Source organism: Prionailurus bengalensis, chromosome X (assembly GCF_016509475.1).
Source record: "Prionailurus bengalensis isolate Pbe53 chromosome X, Fcat_Pben_1.1_paternal_pri, whole genome shotgun sequence".
NCBI classification, from domain to species: Eukaryota; Metazoa; Chordata; class Mammalia; order Carnivora; family Felidae; genus Prionailurus; species Prionailurus bengalensis.
The window spans coordinates 97,079,019-97,101,379 of record NC_057361.1 but is presented as its reverse complement, the minus strand read 5'-3'; positions in this window follow the sequence as shown (position 1 = coordinate 97,101,379).

Genomic DNA, 22,361 nt, shown 5'->3' with positions numbered 1-22,361 from the left:
AGCCAGCCAGGTGCCCCGGACCCATCTGACTTTTCAGTACATGCTCTGCTACACCATGTTGGTGAGGGCTGTCCAGGATGCTGGGGGTCACAGAGCTTCTTAGAAGACTTGAGAGTGACCTCTCACTCTGTTGTGTCCTTCAAACGGCCCTTATTCATCGTGAAGCACCACTTAGAATTCCTCATTATACATGATTTTGAAAAAAATTTTCAATGTTTATTGTATTTATTTTGAGAGAGAGAGAGAGACAGAGTGCGAGTGGGGAGGGGGCAGAGAGAGATTGAGACCCAGAATCCCAAGCAGGCTCCAGGCTCTGAGCTGTCAGCACGGAGCCCGACGCGGGGCTCGAACTCACCGTAAGATCATGACCTGAGCTGAAGTTGGACGCTTACCCTACCAAGCCACCCAGGCGCCCCACCGTACGTGATTATTTTTAACTGCTTTATGTAAATGTGAAAAATAAAATAGTCTGTGTGATGGGCCCATCTTAGCACCCTGGACCATGAAAGTGTTAAAGATGTTCAAGCTTTCAGGTGCCGCTGTGGGCACGGAGCCTGCTTTGGATCCCTTGTCTCCCTCACTCTCTGCCCCTTCCACTCTTTGCCCCCTTCCCTGCTCACTCTCTCTCAACAATAAACATAAAAAAAGATGTTCAAACTTTGAATGTGTATTTAGCCTAGAAGTGATGATTAACAGACATCGTAGCTCTAATGATATCACAGAGGGAGGGTTCTAGAACTTTAAAACCACCGTTTGGTGTGTGAGGATGGGTGTTCTCCCTAACTCAGGAGTGAAAGGCTGTTGGAGAGCCTCAGGCCCCCGTGACCTGAACCGTCTCTTTTTAGAACGTGTTGATTTATTTATTTTGAGAGAGAGCGAGAGCATGAGCAGGGGAGGGTCGGGGGGGGGGGAGAGAGAGAGAGAGAGAGAGAGAGAGAGGGAGAGAGAATCCCAAGTAGGCTCCATGCTGTCAGCACAGAGCCCAACATGAACCCACGAACTGCGCGATCACGACCTGAGCGGAAATCAGGAGTTGGATGCTTAACTGACTGAGCCGCCCAGGCGCCCCGCGGTGACCTGAACTTTCTGTCACCAAGCTGGAACTTCTCATTGAAGCGTCAGGAGTGTATAGAAGGTATTTTGATTGTTTTGGACTTGGGTGATTGGTTTAAAGAGGTCACCGCTGCGAGGAATTTCATTAGTCTTATAGAATCCAGGGACTGGTTCACTGTTGAGTTCATGGACGATTGAAGGGAGAGAAGGATATTACCACCCGTGACAGGAATTGCTAATGACACCTCTTTAAGCTGTCTCATGGATCCCTCCAGAAAATCTTAAGGTAGGTCTAGAATATCACATGTCTGAGAACACAGCATGGTTGCATTTATGGGTCACAGTGGTGGGAGCAGGAATGTGGGCTAGGTCCCATGGGTGCGTGGAGTGGTACTCCTCGGTCAACTAAGAAAGTAGGCGCCGGGCTCCCAGCTGTCAGCACAGAGCCGGACGCGGGGCTCGAACTCACGGACCGTGAGATCGTGACCTGAGCCGAAGTCGGACGCTTAACCGACTGAGCCACCCAGGCGCGCCCCTGCCCCCCCCCCCATGACTTGTTTTATAACTGGACGTACCTTTTGACCACCTTCACCCATTTCACAACCCCCCCCCCACTCCCCGGTCACCTCCTGCCTCTGGCAACCGCCGATCTGTTCTCTGTATCTATGAGCTGGATTTTTTTTTTCCTTTTTGTAGAGTCTACATAGAAGTGAGATCATCCTGTATTTTTTGTCTTCTTCTAGACTTATTTCACTTCGCATGATGCCCTCAAGGTCCAACCATGTTGCAAATAGCAAGATTTCATTTTTTTTTCAGGCTGAATAATATTCCACTGCATTTATATATCCCATTTTCCTCATTCATTTATCTGTGGATAGACACTTAGGTTGTTTCCCTGTCTCGGCTATTGTAAATAATATTGCAATGAACATGGTGCAAATATCTTTCCGAGTATTTTTGTTTTTTTTCCGATTGTTTACTGACTTCTTTTTTTTTTTTTGAGTTTATTTTTGAGAGAGAGAGAGCGTGAGCAGCGGAGGGGCAGAGAGAGAGGGAGAGAGAGAATCCCAAGCAGGCTCCACACGGTCCGCTCAGAGTCCGATGTGGGGCTCGAGCCACCCAGGCGCCCCTCCTGACGTTTATTAAAAGCTCCTCCAGGGGCGCCTGGGTGGCGCAGTCGGTTAAGCGTCCGACTTCAGCCAGGTCACGATCTCGCGGTCCGGGAGTTCGAGCCCCGCGTCAGGCTCTGGGCTGATGGCTCAGAGCCTGGAGCCTGTTTCCGATTCTGTGTCTCCCTCTCTCTCTGCCCCTCCCCCGTTCGTGCTCTGTCTCTCTGTCCCCAAAATAAATAAACGTTGAAAAAAAAAAAATTTAAAAGCTCCTCTGGAGGGTGTTTTTTCTTTTTGTATCTCTACTTAGATGTCAGAGTAGAAGAGCGCCTTGAGTATGATTAGGAATCCCCTGCAATTTTAATTTCCATTTATTAGTTAAGTGGATAGAATTTCCTTTTGGCCCGTGGCTCTTGCTTTTTTCTTGACTCTTCAGTTTTAATGGGTTTTCCCCTTCCTTTCCCTCTCACCTCTGTGCACGGCCCCTTGGCCACACAGCTCACCTGTTGCCCGTTGTTTTAGGTCTGGAAACAATTCACTGACCTGAACTAGTATTTCGTCTTTCAGATGATTCGTCTTCCCCTTCCCGATGTCCCTTGTGCCAGAACCCTGCCGAGGCTGAATTAGCAGCTTGACGAAGGCTCTGTGGTCTTGGGTGGCTCCGTTGATTGAGCGCCCCACTCTTGGTGTCGGCTCCCATCAGGATCTCACGGTCGGTGGGAAGCTCAGGTCATGATCGCATGGTTTGTGGGATTGGGCCCTGCACGGAACGCTGCGGGGAGCCTGCTTGGGATTCTCTCCCTCGCTCTGTCTCTCTGCCCCTACCCCGCTCAAGCTCTCTCTCTGCCTCGAAATAAATAAATAAACTTAAAAAAACAATAAGGAGGCTTGACAAAGGAGAAATACCTCTGGTCGTGGCGCCTGAAATAGACCGACGCGTGAACGTCCTTTCCTTCCGAGGAGGGGACGAAGGTCCCCTTTTCTGCCGAGGGTCGGTTGACACCCAGATGGCGTGTCTGAAGTCTTCACGGAGCCAAGCGTGGTTCGCCTATTTGCAGCCACGGGAAGGACTCCGGTCCCTTCTGCATTTTATCAGCTTCTCGGGGGCAGATTCGTGGTATGTTTTTATTCCGCTCTCATCGTTCCTTAGGGCTTATGTAACAGCTGCCGAGCATAGTTCGAGCTCTCTGTCGATGTGGTGACCATATTTTCCAACTGTGGCCTGACAGGGTGCTTACGGAAACAACGGGATGGGATATTAGCCGCCCCGTGGTATCGCCGCCGTTCTTACAAAAACAAGCGCGTATAACGGTAAAGGTCCCAACACGCGGCCTGTGTCCTTAGTATCTTTCCTTTTTGCTGGTATTTCATATGTCAAATTTTGGGAGGCCCCGTACCTTTTAAGAGTCTGTTACAGACTCCTAGAGCGAGAGGGAATCAAGTGGCCCAAATTCATGAGGGTGTGGAAGAAGGAGCGGTCTGATTTGCAAGCGGGGAAAATACTTCCGTCGAGAGAAGCCATTAATGTCCTGGAAAGGGCTCTTTCAGTCTCCGGGCCAACATCGCCTCAGACCGCTAGGAGAGCCAGCCCTGAGTGCCTAAGAGGCACTCCGCAAATGTTGTGACTGTTGGAAGACAGCAGGAGGTTCTTTTTCCTACTTGACAACATGTGCCCTCTTTTCCCCTCTTGGGGGTATTTCTTTCTCTTGAGATCAAGAACCAAAGGGACCTGGCGCCTGGAAGGTTCTCTGGCTCCTTGAAGGTCGGGGCGGGGTGGGGCTGAGATGACAACAGGGCTCCGTTTGCTCTCCTTTCCCAGCTCTGGGGATCTGAAGGTGCCATTCCTCCCCTGAGTTTATAGTTGTCACTGTGTTAACTCTGCGGGAGTCCTCCCCTAAGAGTTCCCTCCGAAATCAGGTTGAGAGGGTAGCTTTCATTGCTGAGTTCTAGATAGAAATAGCTCTTTAAAAAATTAAAAAAAAAAATATTTATTCATTTTTTTAAGAGACAGAGACAGAGCGTGAGCCGGGGAGTGGCAGAGAGAGAGGCAGACACAGAATCCGAAGCAGGCTCCAGGCTCCGAGCTGTCAGCACAGAGCCCGACGCGGGGCTCGAACCCACGAATCGCGAGATCGTGACCTGAGGCGAAGGTGGGGGCTCGACTGAGCCACCCAGGCGCCCCTAGAAATAGCTCTTATAAACTCTTAACTTTAATTCTTTTTTTCTTAAGTTTATTTATTTTGGGGGGGGGTGGGCAGTGAGAGAGAGAGACAGAGAGAGAGAGAGAGAGAGAGAGAGAAACCCAAGCAGAGTCCACGCGGTCAGATAGAGCCCGACCTGGGGCTGGATCCCACAAACCGTGAGATTGTGACCTGAGCTGAGATCCAGTGTTGGGTGCTTGGAGCACCTGGGTGGCTCAGTTGGTTAAGTGTCCAACTTCGGATCAGGTCATGATCGCACGGTTCTCGGGTTTGAGCCCCCATGTCAAGCTCTGTGCTGACAGCTCAGAGCCTGGAGCCTGCTTGAAATTCTGTCTGTCTGTCTCTCTCTCGTCTGTCTCTCTCTCTGCCTCTCCCCTGCTCATGCTGTCTCTCTCTCTCTCAAAATAAACACATATTAAAAAAAATAAAAAAAAAGAGTTGGGTGCTTAACCGACTGAGCCACCCAGGCGCCCTATTAACTTTAACTCTTAAAATTAGCCCTTCGGTGGGGCGCCTGGGTGGCTCAGTCAGGAGAGCATGCGATTCTTGATCTTGGGGCTGTGAGTGTGAGTCCCACACTGGGGAGAGACTTGAGTTAAAAAACAAAACAAAAAACAAAACTAGTCCATTGGGACCAAGAAAGATATGGTCCTGTCCGAAAAGAAAGGTGAGGTGATTCTATTGGCAAATCCTGTAGTATCCCTGAGCACTCTCCAGTTGGTGACTGGAGAGCAAGTGACGTGTACGTGGCATTTTATTCTTTTACGGTTATTTTTAAAAAATTTTCGAGCAAGGGATCATGACCTGAGCCCGAACTCGAGAGCCCGCCGCCCAACAGATCGAACCGCCCAGGCTCCTCCAACCATGGCCTTTTTTATCAGGGAACCTCGGTCTTGTTTGCCCAACCACAAGGTGTTCCTAGTTAAAGCCGATACGAGGTTGCAGAGCCTTGTTTGTAGGATGTTGAGTCACCATGGTAGAGATTCCCAAATCCACTGTCGCCTCTGGAAGAACGTGGCTTGAAGCCGGGATTGCGAAATCCACGAGATGAAATTCAGAGTCCTCTAACTTCCCCGCCCTTTGTTGTGTTTTCGTTCTCTTGGTTGTTCCTGTTGTTGGTTCTTTGTCCTTGTCTTGGTTGAAGACCTACTTACTGAGCTTTGAGTATTTGCGAAGCCTCGTACTAGGCACTGAGAATACAAGTGGTAAACAACGCAAGACCGCAGTTTTCATAAGGCAGTTGTATAGAATACCCCTTGAGAACGCACCCTTGGTTGGGGGCGCCCTGGGGGGCTCAGTCGGTTAAGTGCCTTGGTTTTGGCTCAGGTCGAGGTCTCAGGGTCATGAGGTTAAGCCTGGCATTGGGCTCCCTGCTGGGTGTGGAGCCTTCTTAAGATTCTCTCTTTCCCTCTAGGGCTCGTGCTTTCTCTGTCTCTAAAAGAGAAAGGAAAAAAAAAACCACAAAAAACAAAGCAAAGGAAACACATACTTGGCAATCAGACCTCCTGGATTTGAATCTGGACATTGCTACTTAACCAGCTGTGCTCCCTAGTTTCTGCATCTGTTAAATGGGAAGATAGATATTTCTAGATCATGATAAGTGAAGGCAATAGGTTGAGGAATCCAGAATCCTGGTACTGTTCATATCTTGTCCGAACGACCTCTTTTGAACATTTTTTTGGTGAGTTTGTTTATTTATTTATTTTAAGTTTTTATTTAAATTCCAGTTAGTTAGCATACAATGCAATATTAGTTTCAGGCGTACAATATAGCGATCTCATTTCCGTACAACACCCGGTGCTCATCTCGACAAGCGCACTCCTTACTCCCCATCCCCTATTTTCCCCAACACTCCCCCCACCCCCGCCTCCCCTCTCGAAACCATCGGTTTGTTCCCTAGAGTTAAAGGACCTGTTTCTCATTTTGCCTCTGTCTCTTTTTCCCTTTGCTCGTTGGTTGTGTTTCTTAAATTCCGCATACGAGTGAAATCATACGGTCTTTGTCTTTGACTGATTCCGCTGGCTCCATCCATGTCCTTGCAAATGGCAAGATTCCGTTCATTTTGTATGGCCCTGTATATATACACCACATCTTTATGCATTCGTCAGCCGAGGGACACTTGGGCTGTTTCCATAGCTTGGCTATTGTAGAGAATGCTTTTACAAACATCAGCGTGCGTGTATCTGTTTGAATTCGTATTTTTGTATTCTTTGGGTGAATACCGAGTGGTGCCATCGGTGGGTCATAGGGTAGTTCTGTTTTTAACTTTCTGAGGACCGTCCATACGGTCCGTACTGTTCTCCAGAGTGGCTGCACCCCCGTTTGCCTTCCCGCCAGCGGTGCATGATGGTTCCCCTTTCTCCACATTCTCGCCAACGCCTGTTGTCTTTTGTGTTGTTGATTTTAGCCATTCTGACCGGCGTGAGGTGATACCTCATAACATTTTCTTTTTTGTTTTTTTTTAAAAATTTTTTTTTCAACGTTTTTTATTTATTTTTGGGACAGAGAGAGACAGAGCATGAACGGGGGAGGGGCAGAGAGAGAGGGAGACACAGAATCGGAAACAGGCTCCAGGCTCTGAGCCGTCAGCCCAGAGCCCGACACGGGGCTCGAACCCACGGACCGTGAGATCGTGACCTGGCTGAAGTCGGGCGCTTAACCGACTGCGCCACCCAGGCGCCCCAACATTTTCTTTTTTGAAAAGAAATTCTTTTCTGTTCAGTTGAGTTTACTGATTTGTTCTTTCTTTCTTTCTTTCTTTCTTTCTTTCTTTCTTTCTTTCTTTCTTTCTTTCTTTCTTTCAATAGGCTCCATGCCCAACGTGGGGCTTGAACTCACAACCCTGAGATCAAGAGTCACATGGTCTACTGACTGAGCCAGCCAGGCACCTCTTGGCATAACATTTTCCTGGGAAAAAAGCCTTACGAGATCGTTTCATAGTGTGAATGGAACAGTCTATTAATGTATTTGTATCTCTACAGAAGGCAAAGTTCACGTTACAGATCAGTGGTTACATTTTAATTGTCCTTGGGAATCCTCTTGGAAGCCCCATCACCAGAATCCAAGTCGGCTGCTGGAGTTCCAGCTGTCACATCTATTTTCCAGGTAGCAGAATGGAGGGAGAAAGGGGAAAGGCGGTATCCTCCGTCTTTCCAGGAGACTTCCTAAAAAGTCAACGTAATGTTTTTTGCTTACATCTTATTCTTCTTTAAAAATTTTTTTAAAATCTTTATTTATTTTTGACAGAAAGGGAGAGACAGAGGGTGAGCGGGGGAGGGGCAGAGAGAGGAGGAGACGCAGAATCCGCAGCAGGCTCCCGGCTCCGAGCTGGCAGCACAGGGCCCGATGCGGGACCTGAACCCACAAACGGTGAGATCGTGACCTGAGCTGAAGTTAGGTGCTTGACTGACTTCGGACTTCACCTAGCTGCAAGGGAGGCTAGACAATATGGTTTTCGGTGTTGAACATGCTCAGCTAACCATTAAGATTCTCTTTACTAAACAAGAAGGGGGGGAAATGGATATTGGGAAGACTTGGCAATCTGTGCCAACGTGCCAATCCGGTTCTTTGTGTAAATTCTTCTTTTTTATTCATACTTTTAAAGTTTATTTCTTTTGAGGGAGAGCAGGGGAGAATGCACACAAGCAGGGGAGGGGGCAGAAAGAGGGAGAGAGAATCCCAAGCAGGTTTCTTACCGTCCGCACGGAGCCCGACGCGCGGCTCAGACTCAAGAACCGTGAGATCACGACCTGGGCCCAGATCAAGAGTCAGACGCTTAACCGACGGCGCCACCCAGGCGCCCCAGGAGACTCAGGATTCAAACGCAAGCAATTTTTAATTTTTAATTTTAGAGAGACAGCAAGTGGGGGAGAGGAGCAGAAGGACAGAGAGAGAGAGAGAGAGAGAGAGAGAGACAGAGACAAAGAGAATCGTCAGCAGACTCCAGGCTCAGCCTGGAGCCTGACGTGGGGCCCAATCTCACAACCCTGGGATCGTGACCTCAACCGACCGAGCCACCCCGGCACCCCCAAAGGCAAGCAATTGGAGGCCAGAACCTGCTTAGTAACACAGCACCGGGTGGTTTGCTTAGAGTTGGCGAAAGGGAGTGAGGACAAGTGGGAAAGGAGGAGAGAGAGGCACCCTCAAAGCAGCACGTCTCCCGTATGAAATGTGGGTAAATTCCGTATTCACAACAGACGGAACACGGGTATCGCGTCGTACTTGAAATATTTGATCTGATACGCGTATGGTTTTTTTTTTTATTGAGTTAATTGGTTTGCCAGTCGAGGACCTTCACGGTCTGGCCTCACCTTTTCACATTACCTTACCTCCTACCACCCAGTGTGACGACCTGAGAAGAAGTTTTAGAAATTGGCAAGTTTGGGTTTCAAGGGTTTTTTTTTTTTTTCTTTTTTTAACTATTTTTTTACTTATTTATTTTTTAAAAGTTTATTGAGTTTTGAGCGAGAAAAGGGAGAGAGAGAACAGGCAGGGGAGGGGCTGAGGGACGGGGAGACACAGAATCTGAAGCAGGCTCCAGGCTCCGAGCTGTCAGCGCAGAGCCCGACGTGGGGCTTGAACCCACGAACCTTGAGATCGTGACCTGAGCCGAAGTCGGACGCTTAACCGACGGAGCCACCCAGGCGCCCCTAAAGCTTTTTTTTAAAGTTTTTTATTTATTTTGAGAGACAGAGAGAGTATAGGCAGGGGAGGGGCAGAGAGACAGAGCGAGAGAGGGAGACAGAATCCCAAACTGGTTCCTCATTGTCAGCACAGAAACCGTAAAATTATGACCTGAGCTCAAATCAACAGATCCTTGGGGCGCCTGGGTGGCTCTGTCAGTTAACATCCGACTTCGGCTCAGGTTATGATTTCGTGGTTCGTGAGTTCGAGCCCTGCGTCGGGCTCTGTGCCGACAGCCCGGAGCCCGGAGCCTGGAGCCTGCTTCGGAGTCTGTGTCTCTGTTGCTCTCTGCCCCTCCCCCACTTGTGCTCGCTTGTGCGCTCTCTCTCTCTCTCTCTCTCTCAAAAATAAACTATGAAAAAATTAAACAAAGATATTAAAAAGAAGAAAAATAGAGTCGGATGCTTAATCACCTGAGCCACGCAGGCACCCCTTACCTACCTCTTTATATCTGAGTTTTATTTTTCTTTAAAACAGGAGCCATAACACCTACTTTAGAAAGGCCCCTGCAGAGAGCCCGTGAGACACGGTATAGGTGATGCTGTTGGCCTTCAGAGGAATGTTATTTACTCCCGTCTCCTTGACTTCCCTCTTCCGTTTCCCCACCCCCACCCCTACCCCCCCTCCCCCTTTGCCAGGGTGCTCTGGTCAGACTGGTTTAGTTACTCTTCCTTGAGCGCAATCTACCCTTTCCAACCTCCGTGCCCTTGATTTCATCATTGCCTGTTCCCGAACCACCCCCATTCTCTTCCTCACTTAGAACATTTATACAGATCTCTGGCCTCTGCTGGGCTCCCGAAGGCATTTTGCTTTGAGACCGCCCCCACCGCAGTTTAAATCCTGCTCGTCGTTCAAGGCCATCTCAAATTCCTTCTCCCCCATGAAAGCCTTCCTAGACCTGGTCATGACCTGAAATTTCTCGCTGTCCCCCCCTCCCCCCCTTTTTTTCCTCCTAGACTACACGAAATGTATTTCTTCCTCGGCTTTGTGGTAATGGTGTGCGCGAGCCTTACTTAGGCGCTCCCCGGAGTCCAAGCTCCTTGAGGACAGGGATCTTGCTTTATTCACTTTTGCAGCCGCCTCAACACCACCTACTGTCTTGCTCCTATTAAGAAAGAACTTAGATGGTTACTTGACTGGTCCGTGAAATCAACCTTGCTGTAAAGCTGAACTATAGGAGTTCGCAAAAAAAAAAAAAAAAAAAAAGCATTTCCTAGAAATGCATTTCAGAAATGCATAACAGCGTGTTTTGGTAAGCATTCAGGAAGCGTCCGCCCGGACCACGCTCTAGGAAAGTCAGAAAAGTAGATTTTCCCCTCAGTCGGCGATGTTGGCACGGAACCTGTATTTCTTTCGTTTTGCTTCCAGATCAGTCCTGACGTCAGTCCCCCAGCAGCCTCGGCTGGTGCTAAATCTCATATTCAACAGGATGGCCTTTGAAAAGTAAATGGAGTGAAAACCCATAACCTGGGAAGCTCTGCAATGAATGTGCATGGTTAGTGTAATCAGTGACTAATTACGGTGAGGTTTATGGCCGTTTTGCTCTCTCACCCTGAAGAAATTTCAAGACCAGTTATGCACCACTTCCTGTCCACGAGTGGGGGGCCGGAGGGTCGGAGAGGGGGCGTCACCAAGAGGTCCGCTTCTATCATAGGTGGGTTGATAGATGAGCTTGAGGCTTGAAGAGTAATTCTTCTAAGTGGGTCATTACAAACCTTTGAGGAAACTGGGAAATAATTGCTAATAAAAAGTGGCTGCGGCTTTTGCGGGGATTAAAGGAATCATTTAGAGCCTCCGACACGGTGAAGGAGGCCAAGCCTGAATTGTGGTCCTCAAGCTTGTCCGTCCTTTTAAAAAAAAAAAATTTAATGTTTATTTATTTGTGAAGGAGAGAGAGAGAGAGAGAGAGACAGAGTGTGAGCAGGGGAGGGGCACAGGGAAAGGGAGACACACAGAATCTGAAACAGGCTCCAGGCTCCGAGCTGTCAGCACAGAGCCCGACGCGGGGCTCGAACCCCCAAACCCGTGAGATCGTGACCTGAGCTGAAATCAAGTGTCAGACGCTTAAGTGACGGAGCCACCCAGGTGCTCCAAAAAGTCCTTTCTGATGTCCTCTACTCACCCTGAAATGCGATGTCACTGACCAGAGTTCTGAATGTCACTCTTTGGAGGAAGGGGGTGTGGCAGAGGGCTTCTTGAGGTGTCAAAGCCTTAACCCCAGGAGACGTGTGTTTAACGATGGGGTTTCAACTAGTTCCTGGTCAAAAGTGCGAGTTTGTAAACCACTGAGCTGCACCCGCACTTAACTCTAAACTAGGGGAAGAAAACACCCTTCTCCTATGGATGATGCGCTGACGGTCAGTGAGTTTAGTGTGTGGCTTCGGGATAGATGTGGGGTCATGCGTAGAGGTGTGACTTAAAGTCTTTAGTTTGGCGATCTTTCTACTGCGTCATAGTGCCTCCCGTTCGTGGCTTAGAGGAGCTCTCTATGGTGAGCTCAGGGATACAACTGAATTAAACATATTGAGATGCCCGAGTAGTTGTTTTTTGTAATGTGTATTTATTTATTTTTATTTATTAAAAAAATTTTAATGTGTATTTATTTTTGAGACAGAGAGAGACAGAGCATGAGCAGGGAAGGGGCAGAGAGAGAGGGAGACACAGAATGTGAAGCAGGCTCCAGGCTCTGAGCTGTCAGCCCAGAGCCCGACGCGGGGCTCGAACTCCCGGAACCACGAGATCATGACCTGAGCTGACGTCAGATGCTTAACTGACTGAGCCACCCAGGTGCCCCTTGGTATTTATTTTTTAAGGAAGCTCTATGCCCAACTCAGGGCTCGAACTCACGACCCCAGGATCAAGAGTTGCATGCTCTACCAATTGAGCCAGCCAGGCAGCCCCCGTGGTTATACTTCATAGATGACTTATCTCTAGGTGGTTGATGCCTTGACTCCCGAATTTTTCAATCAGCATCCAGAATCCTAAAAAAGCGGGTCTTGACACATCGCTATGGCGTAAAGGCAGAGACAAGAATGGTTTTTTGTTCACAGGGGAGGAGTTATGAATGGTACATATCTGAGTGGCTCCTTTTTTTTTTTTTATGTTTATTCATTTTTGAGAGAGAGAGAGTGATAGGGGGAGGGACGGGAAGGGGGGGGGGGTGGCAGACAGAGGATCCGAAGCTCGGCTCTGCACTGACAGCAGTGAGCCCGACGTGGGGCTCGAACTCATGAACCGTGAGATCACGACCTGAGCTGATGTCGGATGGTCAAATGACCGAGCCGCCCAGGCGCCCCTATCTGAGTGGCTCCTTAATGACATCAGGAGGCCCAAGGCGGTTGACTGTTTATAGGAGGAAAAAGTACCGAATGAATGGCCTTATCCATAACCCACGTTGCTGTGCCTTAACACCTGGCTGGACGATCACGTGGTTTCCAATCTCGGTTCCCTTCCAGCGTTGTGGCCTTGGGAGCATCCTGGAAGGCCTTTTGGTAGAGTCTTAAACAGTTCTTTTATGAGCCCTTCCTACTGCCCTGCATTTTGTCCCCTGTCCAGGGATCGTGCCGTGTTCTGCGTGGAGCTGATCCAATAGGTCCCTCTGTGTCCATTTACGTCTATTCTCGGGGCTGGGCCAGGCCCGGTGGTGACTCATCACGTGGCTTTTCATTTGGAAGCAATTTTAGTAGCCCCAGATGGATTTTTTTGTTTGTTTCATTTTGTTTTGTTTTGTTAGCTTTCGTTTGATTTCTAGCAGCGACCCTCAAAAATCAATAGTTGAAAAAAGAGGTAACGGTGATCCTAATATTAGCCTGGGCTCCTCTCACTAGATTGTCCCAGCGGCCACTCGTGGTGGGGGACAGGCCGAGTGAAGGATGCTTTTCCTTTGGTGTATTTCTTCCAGAGATCGGCACTGCAGTGCTGCGGGGATTGGGTTCCCTCCAGCTGGAGCTACGTCGAAGATAAGGAGACCAGCTCATGAAAGCTGGTTAGTCTGTCACGAGCAATTTATACTCTGCAAACAAGAGCCGATATCTGTTTGTTTTGAAAAGAGAATGCACCATAGCGAGGGGGAGCTGCCTTATTGGCAGAATGTTGCACAAAACCTGGGGTGGATGTGTAGGAACGTGACCGTGAAGGAAACGTGTTGCCGTGACTGTCGTGGGGGGTGGGGGGCCCTCATTACCTGCCCTGGCCCTGTGACTGTTTTTTTTTTTTTTTGTTGTTTGGTTTTTACGTTGATTTATTTATTTTGAGAGAGACTGTGAGCACAAGTGGGGGAGGGGCAGGGAGAGAGGGAGAAAGAGAACCCCAAGCAGGCTCCGCGTCGGCGGGACTCGAACTCACCAACCGTGAGATCGCGACCTGAGTCAGACGCTTAAGCGAATGAGCCACCCGGGGCACCCCGTCCTGTGACTGATTTTATTCAGCATGATGCCCACTGCTCCTAGAATATGGGGGGAAACAGCCTGTCTTACCTACTTCGCAGGGTGTTGCGGCCATCAAGGCAATAATAGATGTTCTAGTTCTTTGAAACCCGTGGAATGCTAGACACACACCCACACACACCATCCGTCACCACGTCCCACTGGAGAATAATTGTGAAATTCTGTCCCTTTGCTATCTGCCCCTTTCTGCTCCAACCAGAGTTCATACGCTTTTTCTGGGTTACTGCACATGCCTCCTGATTTCTCTTTCTACCTCCAGTCTCCCTTCTTCAATAGGTTCTCCACTGTACTGTCGGACTCGTTTTCCAAAATCCACGCTTCATCATGGCTCTCCTCCTCTGCTCTGAAATCTTCAATAGCTCCCTAGTACCTATGACATCAAGTCCAGACTTCTTGACCTGGTATTTAGAAGTCTTTGTGATCTCATGCCTATCAAGATTTCCATCCTCTTTCCCCTAATATTCTTTAATACTCCATCCAGCCTATAACATTTAGCCTCCGCAAATGCCATATCATTTCTTTTTTTTTTTTTTTTAATTTTTTAATTTTTTTTTTCAACGTTTATTTATTTTTGGGACAGAGAGAGACAGAGCATGAACGGGGGAGGGGCAGAGAGAGAGGGAGACACAGAATCGGAAACAAGCTCCAGGCTCTGAGCCATCAGCCCAGAGCCCGACGCGGGGCTCGAACTCACGGACCGTGAGATCGTGACCTGGCTGAAGTCGGACGCTTAACCGACAGCGCCACCCAGGCGCCCCAGTGCCATATCATTTCTTAGAGCCTTTAGGATTTGGTCATTTCCTTGTCTTTACTTTTTGTTTTCAAGCGTCAAAATTCAGTGTCCCTAGGACCCAATTTAAATGCCACCTTTTTTTCTGTGTTAAGCTTTCTGATCGCTCCCCTGGGGGCATCTGTTTGGCAAGGATATTGTGAAGGGAACGCAAGCGTTAGGTGGTGGCAGATCCCTTTCAGTCCTATTCATTTTTCTAAGCTTGTGCTTCGGCATAAACCAAAGAATGCCTTCCGCCTCCCACCTTGAGCTCTGGCTTTCTCTCTTCATACTGGCAGAGAACCTTGCTGTTTCCACCAAAGAGGCAGGCAAGCTGGGGACTTTCACCGGAGCAGACAGGATGTGCTTCAACACTGCTCTGAAAAAATAAATCGTGCCAGTCTGTTGGCCTGGCACGCTATGCCAAAACAATTTTTAATCACTGTAATCGCTCTCTCTCTGTTCTTCAGGCATTTTGTGACATCCTTCAGTTGCTGCCTTGCCTCCCTGCCTCCCTCAGGTATACACCTTCCTCTCTAGACTTTAAGCCCTCTGAGGGCAGAGACCTTGTCTCATTCATCGTTTTGTCCCCCATAGTACTTAAGGGTACTCAGTCTCTGGTGACTTGAATTGACAGTGGATGAAGAAGGAGCTTTTGAGGTTGTTGTTGTCGTTGTCGTCTATTATTTTGAGATTGTTGTTGTTGTCGTTGACGTCTAGTATAACGTCTCTCGTCGTTATCGATCCCTCCCCATCGTCTGTGACACTAACCATTGTGAAGCTTCCTTTTTGTGGCTGGGCAACAACCAGTCTCCTACTGTGATGGAAAGACTTTGATTTCTGGCGGAGCAGCTCTTGGCTTTGTGCAACAATTCGCCCGAGTCCCTAGGAAAGAGAGCAGTTTCAGAAAGAATGATTTGTTTGGTTTCCATTCGAAGCAGGGAAAACAAACAGCAATAAAGTATGGCGTGGCCGTGACACTTTCACTGGGGATCCTATGGCCGCGTGACCCACAACTTGAACAAGGTCCCATGAGCAGGGGTGGGATACAACCCCAGAGAGCCAAGACAACTGTCACCCCGAGTCCGGAAGAGGGGGGCCATCGGAACGAGCAAAGAGGCCTTCATGGCGTCTGCCTTCGTAGATGCACTTGGCAGGACAGCGTGGGGGTAGCTGGAAGCGGGGCTGTGCAAAGCATGGAGAGGAATGGAAGCCAAGTTCATTAGGTGACGTTGGTGTTTTTATTTTACCTGTAGCTCTGGTCACAGATGCCAAGTCTTGTTCTCCTCTTTTTGTCCCTGTGTCTTTCCCTGGATCCTGGTGAGTAAACGATATGCCTAGAGGATCAACAAACAATTTGAAATACTGAATTTTTATTTACTTATTGAGAGACAGAGAGAGCATGAACAAGGGAGGGGCGGAGAGAGAGAGAGAGAGAGAGAGAGAGAGAGAGAGAGAATCTCAAGCAGGCTCTGCACTGTCAGCTCAGAGCCCGACACGGGGCTTGGGTCCACCAACTGTGAGATCCTGACCTGAGCCGAAGTCAAGAGTCAGGAGCTTAACCAACTGAGCCACCCAGGTGCCCCGGGAATACTGAATTTTTAAGTGAGGTAGAAGCCCGTGCATGGAGGTAATTGTCAAGGACCGTGAGACTGTAGAGATATTGACGCCTACAGACCGACATAGAGACAGAATACTGCAGGTCGGACTAGAGGTGCAGAGAAAAGACCCGGTTTTGGTATAAGCAGTGATACCGACTGAAGGGAGACCGGGCCAACGGGAAGCGAGTAGTCCGGAAACCCAGGCGAGCCGGGGCCAGAGGGACTCAGAATCTAGGAGGGCATACACATTCCAGGCACTAGGAAGGTCATTGTCCCAGTCGGGAGGTCTTAGGCCTTACTCTGGCCTGGGTGAGCTATCCTTGAGCGGCGTCTTCTTTGAACTCCCGAGTCCATGCCCATCCCAACTCATCTTCCGATGACGGATGGCAGTCTGCAAGAAGAGGTTTGGACAGCACACGCATGCACGTGCGCGCGCGCACACACACACGCACATGCACGCGCACACACACCCCACGTTGGTCTCTGTAAAGGAGTCCTCCGTGAATGAATACATGGACGTTCTGTGACTTTGGTAGCGTGGATCGGTTTGCCCCCGGGTCTGACTCACTCGGAAACACACGCGGGATGGAGTTTCCGGGAACAAGTTTTGAACGATGGTGTATTTGCCAGAGGTTCCCTGAAAAGCCTTTTGGCCGGCTGGCTGGTCAGCTTTCCCTTCGGACACCCCTCCACCGCCTGGCTGCCCTTCTCCGGTTACGGCGAGGGGGACCGATCGGCTTTGCCCTGCCTTATGCCAGACGGGAGAGTCTTCAGATGCCAGCAAATGTCTCCTCGGCGCGCTCCCCGCCCCCCACCCATCCATCGCGGTTGGGGGTGTTCCTCTTGTTTGCCCATTTCTTCTCGCATTTTGCAAATGCCTCAGCTGTGTTTGTGTCTTTTCCATCCTTCAGTTCGGAGCAATCTGTTCGTTTTGAGGGTGGAGGGCTGCTAAACTGTCCCTGCCTTTTTATCCCCCGAATCTATTGTTACGATAAGAGAAACACCACCACCGCTTTGCACCCTCATTCTGTGCCCCTTCCCCCCCGCCCCGCAACGATTTTTTTTTCTTTAATTGTGCCATTTCAAGATGTTTGCTGCGTTATCTAATGTAATTTATATTATCTGTTGACAATTACACCGTTTAGAATATTTTTGTGAAAGTCAGTGGGGAAACCAAGGTTTTCTGTTTAGAAACTTGACGTTCTGTGTTGAATTGTGTCCTCCCAGAATTCCTGTGTTGAAGTGCTCTCGGTATCTCAGAATGTGACCTAATTTGGAAATAGGGTCCCTGCAAATGTAATTAGTTAAGTGAGGTCATATTGGAGCAGGGCAGTAGGGCGGGCCCGTATGCAATGAGGGGTGTCCTTATGAAAAAGGGAATTCAGAGGGGGCGCCTCGCTGGCTCACACAGTAGAGCACGTGACTCTCGATCTCGGGGTCGTGAGTTCAAGCCCCGCGTTGGGTGCAGAGTTTACTTAAAAATAAAATCTTTAAAAAAAAAGTGGGGAGGTGTTTGGAGACACCTACCGGAAGGAACACCAGGTAAAGGTGAAGGCAGAAATCAGGGTACTGTTTCTACAAACCAAAGAACACCAAAGATGGTCAGCAAAGCCACCAGGACTTAGGAGAGAGGCATGGGACGGATTTTCCCTCCCAGCCCTCCGAAAGAACCAACCTTGCCGACCCCTCCATCTCAGACTTCCGGCCTCCAGAACGGACACAGGAAGTTTCTGTTGTTCTAGCTACTCAGTTTGGGGTCCTTTGTCACAGCAGCCCTGGCAAACCAAGGCCCCCCCTCCACCGAAACTTTGCAGCTAAGCGTGCGTTCCGTAGAGGGAGGAACAAACACACGGCTGGTGAACTCACAACATGTCAGGCGGGTGAAACTGGGCAGATGTTCTCTTGTGTGTTTGTAAAGTCAGGTCACACGTGCCCACTTCTCCCCTTCTTCACAGGGATGTGGTGTGCGTGGATGTTTGCAGGTGTTTGGTCAATACAATGGGCTGAGAACTGTCTCCCCCCCCCCCCCCCCCCCCCCCCCCGCAGCGTCCTATAGACTGGAAGTTATTTGGCCCCTTCCAACGTGAAGCCTCAAGTGTAACTCGCCCTGCTCTCAGCTGTATCAGATGAGTCATTGGGAGCAAGCCCTACCCAGATGAATTCAGTTTATTAATGTTTGGCCTTGGCCCCTGCCAGGTGCTTTAGGATAAAGCGACTCAGCAGAGCTCAGGGAGGTGTTGGCAAGACCTTCCCGGGGGCCACCGGTTCTGCCCTCGCTTCTCCCTGCCTTTCTGCCTCCGTGCCCTGAGCCGGCGTCCTGATCCCGGGCTTCTTTTTTTTTTTTAATTTTTTAAAAATGTTTATTTATTTTTGAGAGAGAGAGAGAGGGTGCGTGCACAGGGGAGGAGCAGAGAGAGAGGGAGACACAGAATCCGAAGCAGGCTCCAGGCTCCGAGCCGTCAGCACACAGCCCGACGCGGGGCTTGAACTCACGAACCGCGAGATCATGGCCTGAGCCGAAGTCGGACGCCCACCCGACTGAGCCGCCCAGGCGCTCCCCGATCCCGGGCTTCTGATGCTCTGTGCCCACTGCGTTCTCGCCGTGAGTATCCATGCCGGCAGCGGCCCACAAAACAGGCACCGCAATCTTAGGTCAGCCTGGTCTTTCCGGAGGCCAGCCGGGGGTGGGGTTGGGGGGTGGTGGGAGCGCACCCCGTGTTTCCGCTTTGCCTGGCTCGTCGCCGGAAAATCCGAGCCGCTCCAGTTGGAAAGACTTTCTAGAGGCCGGAAACTGGATCTGGCTCGTGTGCGTTTCAGCGGCTCATTTTCCCAAAGCTAATTCGTGCCTTATTGCTCAAGATTCAGTGGGTGTGTGTTTTAAGTAGGATGACGATATTTGCTGAACCAAAAGTTGGTTAGGTGGTCCAATCGTGGGTTGTGGGGCAGGAATATATATATATATGAAAAGTCTTACAAAGGTATGAAAATGAAGTATGTAGTTAACAAATTTGACAAATCGTTTTTAAAAAAATGTTTATTTTGAGATGCCTATGCGTGTGGGGGAGGGGCAGAGAGAGAGCGTCCCAAGCGTTAGCATGGAGAGTCAGCAGGGTATCCGACAAGGGGCTCATGAATCGTGAATCTCGCGAATGTCCTGGATCGTGAGGTCATGACCTGAGCTGAAATCAAGAGCTGGACGCTCAATGGGCCGAGCCATCCGGGCGCCCCCGACAAGTCCTCTTTATTGAAAAGTACATACAGGAGTTTCTGAAATTAGAACAGACGCGGATAGTTCACAACAAATACTGAGCATCAGTTACGTACCACGCACTGTTCTTGGTCTTTGAAATCTATCAAGGCACCAAATAAAAACCAGTGTCTCTGGCCTTCTGGAGCCACATTCTAGAAGTAGGCCTATAAATCCTCAAACGTTCAAAGGCCCTTCCTGGGATGTTTTTCCAACGCAAGGTCTTTCCAGGTGTCAGCATTTTCGCGAATAAACTTTGAAGTAAGATCTGCTATTTGCTCTCTGTGCCACAGGGGAGGTGTTGGGAAAGCCATCTGGCTGTTGGCTCTGGCTGGCCCCTGCTTGGGGAATAGAGAACTGGACGGTAGTCCTTGGGTGGCTTTATCTCCTGCCCCAAGCACACCTTTGTTGGCACCTTTGTTGTCGTTTGAACTGATGTAGGCGCTGCTTATATTGTCACAGGCTTCGAAGTGGTGGGTCTGCTGCCGCATCTCCAAGGACGGTTCTGTGTGCCCTCATTACCTTTTAAGTATCGGCAGCAGGCGGCTCGCCTGCCATACACCTGCCCGGCCCTTAAATCGTTGCGGAATAAATGAATGAGCAAATGGGAGCCTTCCGGATAGCTTCTTCTGTTGGCAAACGGGAGGAATGTTGGTTCTTGCTGCACTGGTGAAATCCAGTGTCCCTTAAAATAAGGAAAGGTGCGGACCACGTGGGTCGATGGGTGGTGCTGCCCTGGGTTTTGAGGTTCTACTTCTCCCCATGGGGGAATTGTGACAAGGGTAGCGAGGGGCCAGAGTTGATCGAAGACACTTTTTTTTTTTTTTAAAGTTTATTTTCACAGAGGGAGAGAGAAAGGGTGTGCGTGTGTGAGTTGCCGGTGTGGGGTGGGGTGGAGGGGGGTGTTGGGCGGAGAGAGAAGGAGGGAGAGAATCCCCAGCAGGCGCTGTGCTGTCAGCATGGAGCCCGATGTGGGGCTCGATCCCACGAACCGCGAGATCGTGAGCTGAAAGCAAGCGTCGGAAGCTCAACCCACTGAGCCACCCAGGCGCCCCATCAAATCAGTTTCTGAGACTGAGAGTGTTGAAGCCGGGTCTTTGATTCGGTGCTGCTCATGCTCCTGGATGGCTTGTGAAAACAGGTTGCACCTAACCTCAGAGTTTTTTGATTTATTCCGTCTGGAGTGGGGCCCAAGAATTGGAAATTCCTTTTTTAACTTTTTAAAAATGTTTACTTATTTTTGAGAGAGACAGAGAGAGAGAGAGACAGAGACACAGAGACGTCGTGAGTGGGGGATGGGCAGAGAGAGGGAGACACAGACTCCAGAGCAGGCTCCAGGCTGTCGGCACAGAGCCCGATGCGGGGCTCGAACCCGCGAACCGCGAGCTCATGACCTGAGCTGGAGCGGGGCGCCCCACCGACTAAGCCACCCGGGTAGGCCAAGAATTGGAACTTCTAAGAAGTTAGCGGGTAAGGCTAATAATGCTGCTGGGGGACCGTGCTGGTGTCGTGGCCGCCGGAGTGGTTCAGCGTGTGCGCTCTGATCAGTAGTTAAATCCCAGTTCTTCCCCTTCCTGTGTGGCCCGGGACCTGTTTCTTCACCTTCCAACCGAATGAATATCGAGGAAACGTTAGGCACGATTATCCCTGCTTTGCTTCTCCACGGCTTGGTAATGTGTAATGATGATGCCAGAACAGCACAAGTCACTTGCTGGTGTTTTTTCTGACCCCACACATGTCCTGATAGGTAGTCAGTGGATTAGAATCTGCAGGAGAACCAAAGGCCAAGAGTTGGTGGGGACGTTGGAGTTTGTGCGCGAGATCTGCAAACCGAGTGTCAGATGTCCTTAGTTTAACATTGCGTGGGATGCCCTAGGCCAGCGGGCGAGCCGAATCCATTGTTGAGAGTATTTCTGTGGTTCGGTTTAAAATCCACATTTCACAGAAAGGCTCGATGAGCTGGTTTGAAATGAGGAATTTTGCTTTTTGGTGCGAACACATGCTCCGTATTTTCCAAAGTGTAATCCCTGGGCCATTTGCATCAACCTGGGGTGCTTGGTAAAAATGGAGATTCCTGAGTGAGCCCTAGTTGATGTAGAATCCCTAGAAGTGAGGCCCGAACATCTGTACTTTCAGAAAAAAAAAAAAAATCCCACTATTCTGGTGCACGTAAAAGCTCGAGAAACCCCACCACGAAAGACTATCCCTCCCATATGACAGCAAGGACCGTTAATATATGTCAGTTGTAATTGATCATTAGAGGAGTTCGTAACATTGGCAGGATCCCCGGTAGCCCTGTAAAGCTCATTCCCACTATGAGCTGCCTTATGCCACCCTATCTGATACTCTACCTGGGTATTATCAAGGACGGCTAGGAATGCAATGCCATGCAACGATAGCTGATGTATCCTTATTGCCGTCGTTGTTAAGTGGGTGATGCAAAATCGGAAAACCATGTGATTCCTGAGTCCTGGTGAACTCTCACGCTGGTGACCTGGCTCAGTACCAGAGCCCCCACTGCTGTGTCTTTTCGCAAAATCGAATGCGTGCCGCTGGAGTCTTTCCGGGGTTAAAACACATCCTCCTGTTTAACTCTGGTATCTCTTTGTTTCAAAGTCCGTGCCAGTAACCACAGACCTACTTTATCCATGGGAAGAGACCGAAATTGTTAAAATTCAGTTAAGTCTGGACTAGTGCCCATTGTGTCTGTACATAGCTCTTTATTTTTAATTTTTAAAGTGTTTGAGAGAGAGAACGAACACAAGCGGGGCAGCGGCAGAGAGAGAAGGAGACAGAGAATCCCAAGCAGGCTCCGTGCTGTGAGCGCAGATCCCCACATGGGGCTTGAACTCCCAAACCCTGAGATCTCATGACCTGAGCCGAAATCCAGAGTCAGGCGCTTAACTGAGCCACCCGGGTGCCCCTGTACGTAGCTCTTTAGCGTTCGCCAACTCGGCGGGGCTGAGAGCTTCCGTCCGCTCTGTCCGTCTCTGACGTGGCCTGGCTAAAGGACTGTGGTTTCTGTTTTTGACCTTCACTTAGCATCCTACTCTGTCAATTCCTGTTTCTGCTGCTGACCTGGTCACCTGTGCTCATCCAGCATCCTTTATTGCCTCTGCCACCTTCCTGTCACCTCTGCTTATCCACAAAGGATAAGTGACTTCAGGGACTATACTTTAAGAAAGAGCTGGAATCCTCTCTGTGCCTCTGAGGTGTAGAAATACGTACACGCGTTCTGCCCCCGGCACCGCGC